General features: G+C 40.1%; 1 pseudogene; it reads right to left on the bottom strand.

Annotated features, from left to right (window-relative positions):
• LOC106308729 overlaps positions 1-1774 on the bottom strand; it is a 20181-nt pseudogene extending 18407 nt beyond the window's left edge.
• Between the last annotated feature and the right edge of the window lie 5269 nt (positions 1775-7043).

Below are 7043 nucleotides of genomic sequence, written 5' to 3'. Positions count from 1 at the left end.
TCGCTACTCTCTCCACCTAAGTTCTAACCTAGTCGAGTCGCAGCTCGATAGTAAAAACGGAAAAATACCTAAATTGTTCTAAGTATTAAGTTTGCTCTGAGAAAATCTCTCCCTTGCTCCTCGCCTTAAGTCCTCCTTATATACTCTCTCTAAGTCGGTTTGCACCTTTTCCTGGGCCGGATTCGTCGCGAGATGGGCTTTTCCATTTTTCGTCACCCTTCATGATTATCTTCGGAAACTTGACATTTATCTTTTTCTGCGAATAAAAAATAGACTTTCGGATCAGCCTTAGGCTCAATCATGTTCTAAAATCATAAGTGGGCCGTTTAGCCGCGGTTCAGGCCCCTTTTGGGCCGTGTTGGGACTTAGACGTTTTTACGATTTTTCCTAAGAAACAGCCGTTGGTTTTTCCGAAAGGATTCCAATTCCCCGTATAGTTAAGGCAACTGGTGTTCAAGCTAACCATAGCCGTTTTATACGGCAGGTAGGTATCCGTTTCGACAACCAAGTTTTTTATAACTTTTTTCGAAGTCTTTCTTTGATAATCCTAAGCGAGACGAGACATGGGTATTGTGTCCAAGGGCCCGAGGATTGTGTAACGGGAACTTAGACGCGGATGCACGGTTTCGGGACAGGAGGTCGGTCCTCGCCCATGGGCGAGGTGACCTCGGTGTGGGTCGTCCTCGTCCATGGGCAAGGTGACCCGTGTTGAGACGGTCCTCGCCCTAGGACGAGGTGGTCGGTCCTTGCTTACGATTGAGACCTCATCCAGACTGATCCTCTTTTCGACGTTCCTCGGTTCGCATCCGCGAAAAACTGTTTTTTATTTTAGTAACTGTTTTCCAGGAATGTAGAATTTTCAAGGATCGATCGAGAGTCGGTTTTCCGGGAACGTTCAGGCATTGATTTTATGGTGACCGGTTTTGACCCCAACAAACGGTAATCATAGTTTATAAACACGGCAAATTTTAAACAAATCAAACATTACAAATATCGTGAACGAACCTCTAAGATTAGGAAACCTATGTTTCTTGCTGCTAGCATTCTCAGAAGGTGGACCCATGTTGGCGTCAAATCCTGCCCCTGTATTCATAATCAAAATATAAAGTTTCTATTAACTTATATATTTTTAATGTGGAGATTTTACCATCAACCACCGTAAACTAAGCTTCCCTAGACACAGCTTGTAAAGCTCCGACCTTCATAATTAAATCCAGTTTAAGCTATGTTAATACAAATATGCCATCTTATATTTATATATATTTACACATAGATGAAATAACTTACACCGGCGGCTTTGACGAAAGAGTCAGCGATGCGGTTGAGAAGAGGATGGCCAAGATCGAACAAACTTGCCTTCTCAAAGCTCCTTATCTCATCCATTACTTTTTTTCCTCCACTCTTGTTGGAAGTAAACTTGAAAATAACTTGAAGACCAAGCAATACTAATTCTACTAGAGTTAAGTTTAGAAAAAGGAAATATGAAATATGTTAAGTTAAGAGAGTTTAGGAAGTTTTAGGATCTATATAAGGAGATGCATACTTGTTGCTTAACAATATACTTGTGAGAGATATTTTGTGAGAGCTTAAGTTATTGAGAAGAGTTTTTCTTAAGCTATTAATAAGAAGTTGAGTTGTTCTTATTAAAGATCTTTAAGTTCATACTTGAGGTTTGAACAATATTTGGTATCAGAGCCAGAACGAGAATGGGAGAGATTACAGCTACTGCGTCCAGTGCGATGATGAAGATAAAGCAAGGAGGAGCTTCATCCATCAACTGTCCGATGCTTACCAATACAAACTACACAGTCTGGGCTATCCGAATGAAAACATTGTTGAAAGTACATAAGGCTTGGGAAGTAGTTGAACAAGGAACCGATGAAACAGAGAAAAACGATATAGCAGTCGCTTTGCTCTTTCAATCAATTCCTGAAGCCCTCATACTTCAATTCGGAGACCTAGACAATGCGAAGAAGGTTTGGGAAGCAATCAAAGCGAGGCACATGGGAGCAGATAGGGTAAAAGAAGCAAGACTTCAGACTCTAATGGCAGAGTTTGATCGTCTTAAGATGAAAGATGATGACACAATAGATAGCTTTGTTGACAAGCTATAGGAGATTGCGTCAAAGTCCAGCGCATTAAGAGAAAACATCAATGAGACTAAACTGGTTAAGAAGTTTCTTTCTTCTCTACCACGAAAGAAGTACATCCATATAGTTGCCTCACTTGAACAAGTCTTGGATCTCAAGACCACCACCTTCGAAGATATAATAGGGCGACCTTAAAGCATATGAAGAGCGAGTTAGTGGAGAAGAAGAAGAAGGACAAGGAAACCAAACCAAGTTGATGTATGCAAACACGGAAACACCACAACCACAGTCAAACCGAGAGACGACACATTATCAAGGAGATTATAGAAACAGAGGTCGAGGAGGACGTTCCTATAACAGGGGAGGATGAGGACGTGGTAGATCATATAGAGACATAGACATGTCAAAGATGATATGTTTTCGTTGTGATAAGCTGGGACACTTTGCATCAAGCTGTCCGGATAGATTGTTGAAACTACAAAAGGCCTATGAAAATAGGGAGGATGATACAAGAGAGGCGGATACATTAATGATGCACGAGATAGTCTATCTCAACGAAGGGAAAGTAAAACCTAGAGACTTTGAGACGAGCACAAATCCAGACAACATATGGTACTTAGATAATGGAGCAAGCAACCATATGACGGGAAATCGAAGCTACTTCAAGAGTCTTAATGAGAAAATCACAGGCAAAGTAAGATTCGGAGATGACTCACGCATAGACATAAAAGGGAAAGGTTCAATCGTGTTCTGTTGCAAGAATGGTGATCGAAGAACACTCACCGACGTGTATTTTATTCCTGAGTTAAAGAGCAACATAATAAGTCTTGGTCAAGCAACGGAGTCAGGTTGTGATGTAAGGATGAGAGAGGACTATCTTACTCTTCACGATAAGGATGGAAATCTGATTACTAGGGCCAAACGATCAAAGAACCGGTTATACAAAGTCATAATAGAGTGCGTCGAGTCTGAATGTCTCCAAACTCGTAGTCTGGATGATGCAACAACATGGCATGCACGCCTTGGCCATATTGGATCAGAATCATTGAAAATAATGGTAAAGAAAGAGCTTGTGATAGGGTTACCAAAGATATCAGTCGACAAAGAAACATGCGCATCATGTCTTCTTGGCAAGCAAGCAAGACTTCCGTTTCCAAAAGCCACTGCGTATCGAGCTGAAAACGTGTTAGAGCTCGTCCATGGTGACCTTTGTGGCCCAATTACACCACCTACAACCGCGAGAAATAGATATATTTTCGTCATCATCGATGATCACTCACGATATATGTGGTCTATTCTTTTGAAAGACAAAGGACAAGCGTTTGAGAAATTCAAAAAATTCAAGACAATCGTGGAGCTCGAGACGAAGGCAAAGATTAAATGTTTCAGAACCGATAGGGGTGGTGAGTTCACATCAACAGAGTTTAATAAATTCTGTGAGGGATGTGGAATAATGAGACACTTGACAGCGCCATACTCTCCGCAGCAGAACGGAGTTGTTGAGAGAAGAAACCGGACACTTATGGAGATGTCGAGAAGTCTATTGAAGCATATGTCCTTACCAAAACACCTTTGGGGAGAGGAAGTACGTCATGCTACGTATCTAATCAACAGGGTCGCATCACGAGCATTAGAGTTTAAGACTCCATAAGAAGTCTTCAAGGGAAGGAAACCGAACTTAGAACACTTGCGTATCTTCGGATGCATTGGTTATGCTAAAATCGTTTCTCCATTCCCTAAGAAACTCGATGATAGATCCAGAGCTCTAATACATCTAGGAACCGAGCCAGGATCAAAGGCATATATGTTATATGACCCCTCTAACCGAAGGATTGTTGTGAGCAGAGATGTACACTTTGACGAATCAAAGCCTTGGGATTTGACTACATCAAGTTCAGAGACACGCGATGATATAACTGGTACATTGAAGATCACGTTTGGTGACTATGGTAACAGAGGAGTTAGAGATGATGATGATGCAGAAGAAACAGAGCATGATGGCAATAGTGAGTCTGTTGTGCAAGAAGAAGGTGAAACTTATGTCGGCATTGATCAAAGCGATCACGAGACTCTTTCACTGCGAAGATCAACGAGAGTAATCAAAGCGCCGAGCTACTTGGACGACTACATATTCCTAGCTGAAGTAGATGGAGAACGCTTGTTGCTTTTACTCAATGACGAGCCATATGATTTCAAAGATGCCATAGAAGACAAAGTATGGCGAGATGCGTGTGAGAAAAAAATATCCTCCATTATAAAAAATAAAACATGGCATCTCGTTGACTTACCAAGTGGAGCTAATGCAATAGGGTTGAAGTGGATATTTAAGATCAAACGCAACTCCGATGGAGCCATAAACAAACACAAATCAAGATTTGTTGCGAAAGGATATATTCAAAGGCATGGGATAGACTTTGAGGAAGTATTTGCTCCAGTAGCACGCATTGAGACAATAAGATTCATTATCTCTCTAGCTGCTTCACACGGATGGGAAATACATCATTTAGATGTCAAAACAGCCTTTCTCAGTGGTGATTTGAAGGAGGATGTTTATGTGAAGCAACCGGAAGGCTTCATAGTCAAGGGGAGTGAGCACAAGGTATACAAATTCGACAAGGCTTTGTATTGATTGAAACAAGCACCACGAGCCTGGAGTGAAAAGTTGAATAAAGCGCTTGTAGAGTTGAACTTTGTGAAGCGTTCGAAGGAACCCTCTTTGTTTCGAAAGCACGAGAAGGAGAAGGTTCTATTGGTAGCCGTTTACGTAGACGATCTCCTTATCACTGGCTCTAGTAGCGACATGATACTAGACTTCAAAGCAAGGAAGGTATAACTCTTGTTAAAAAGAGATATGCAAAGAAGATATTGGATGAATCAGGTATGAGCGAGTGCAATGCGGTCCATGTACCAATGGATTCAGGGTTGAAACTATCAATGGCACCAGATGAAGAAACTGTCGACGAGACAGAATATAGGAGACTGATCGGGTGTCTTCGATACCTAATACACACACGACCAGATTTATCATATTGTGTGGGTGTACTAAGTAGATATATGCATCAGCCAAAGGTTTCTCATTCCGCGGCACTCAAACAAGTTCTACGGTATCTAAGAGGGACATGCTCATATGGACTTACGTTTAAAAGAACAGAGAAAAGGGAGCTAATAGGCTATGTCGATAGTGGGCACAACATTGATGAAGACGATGGGAGAAGCACCACTGGCCACATCTTCTATCACAACAACTGCCCGATATCATGGTGTTCAATGAAGCAAGAGACAGTCGCTCTCTCCACCTGCGAAGCGGAGTTCATGGCAGCCACCAAAGCCGCGAAGCAAGCGATATGGTTACAGGAACTTCTTGAAGAAGTTACTCAGACGCCATACATGAAAACGACCGTCTACATAGATAACAAGTCGGCAATTGCACTCACAAAGAATCCTGTTTTCCATGGAAGAAGCAAGCATATACATAAGCGATACCACTTCATAAGAGAATGTATCGAGAATGATCAAATGGAGGTTCAACATGTACCTGGAGCAGAACAAAAGGCTGACATATTGACTAAGGCACTTGGAAGAATCAAATTCAAGGAAATGAGAGAATTCATCGGAGTACAAGAAGTGAACTTCAAGTTTAAAGGGGAGATTGTTGGAAGTAAACTTGAAGATAACTTGAAGACCAAACAATACTAATCCTACTAGAGTTAAGTTTAGAAAAAGGAAATATGAAATATGTTAAGTTAAGAGAGTTTAGGAAGTTTTAGGATCTATATAAGGAGATGCATACTTGTTGCTTAACAATATATTTGTGAGAGATTTTTTGTGAGAGCTTAAGTTATTGAGAAGAGTTTTTCTTAAGCTATTAATAAGAACTCTTGTCCATTTTTGTTTCTTCTCTCTATCACTTATATTTCTTTGCTTATTTGTTAATACTTACCGGAGAGAAAATCCCACATCAGAAATATGAAAGAGACTTGAGTAATATATAGGATACTTTGACCAATCCACTAATTACCAATTGATTTTAAGTTAGAAGTCCATGAAACTTGTCATGGTATCAGAGCATTAGCCACATACAAAAGGATTTGTTCCATTCTCAGCTTCTTATTGCTGCCGATTTATCTTTTTATTTTATCTTTTTGTTCATTATGATTTCTGAAAAAAAAGTAGAAGATAACGTGCTAGAAAATCTTAGTGAATACTACATCTATGGTTTTACTTCTTCGGTTCATGTTAGTCTTCATTCTTTTTGATTTGCTACTTATGATTTCCTTAACTTTTTTATAAAAAAAAAATCTTTGGGTTTTCATGTTACAACGAGTTTTGTATGGTTTTACAACAAGAAACTTGTCATGGTATCAAAGCGGGTCCAATCCTCTGACCCATTAATCCGGTCCGGACAGTGGCCCGATCATCCCATTAGCTGATGGCCCATAGAAGACTCAGTTCCGCCGAGATCACTAGAAAATACACTACAAGAAAACACATGCTTAACGAGGAAGTTTAACGAGGAAATTTACGTCGATTTTACGAAGAACTTACGTGGAAAACTAAAGTCATCGTTATTTCCTCGTAATGTAACGACAAAAGTGTTTCGTCGTAAAGTGGATGTAATTTGACGAGTATTTTACGAGGAAAAACTATTTCCTCGTAAATACGACGTAAACTTTGCGTGTTATTTACGAGGAAATAGTTTACGTGTATTTAGCGAGGAAATTTTGAATCCATCAACTTTGTAGGTGTTACACGTTTTTTTTGCCACCTAATTAATTTTCGTCGTAAATTCATAGGAAAATTACAACTACCAGATTCGAAATTTCCTATAAATATGGATGTTTGAACATCATTTTAAACACACCAACAACAAAAAACGTGAAAGAAAAAAAAATGGCTGGGTCCGGGACTATTTACGAGTTGCGGAAGTGGATGTATATGCATAGAGATGCTAAC

This window comes from Brassica oleracea, chromosome C8, assembly GCF_000695525.1.
Source record: "Brassica oleracea var. oleracea cultivar TO1000 chromosome C8, BOL, whole genome shotgun sequence".
Taxonomy (NCBI): domain Eukaryota; kingdom Viridiplantae; phylum Streptophyta; class Magnoliopsida; order Brassicales; family Brassicaceae; genus Brassica; species Brassica oleracea.
This window is presented reverse-complemented; position numbering and strand designations above follow the sequence as displayed.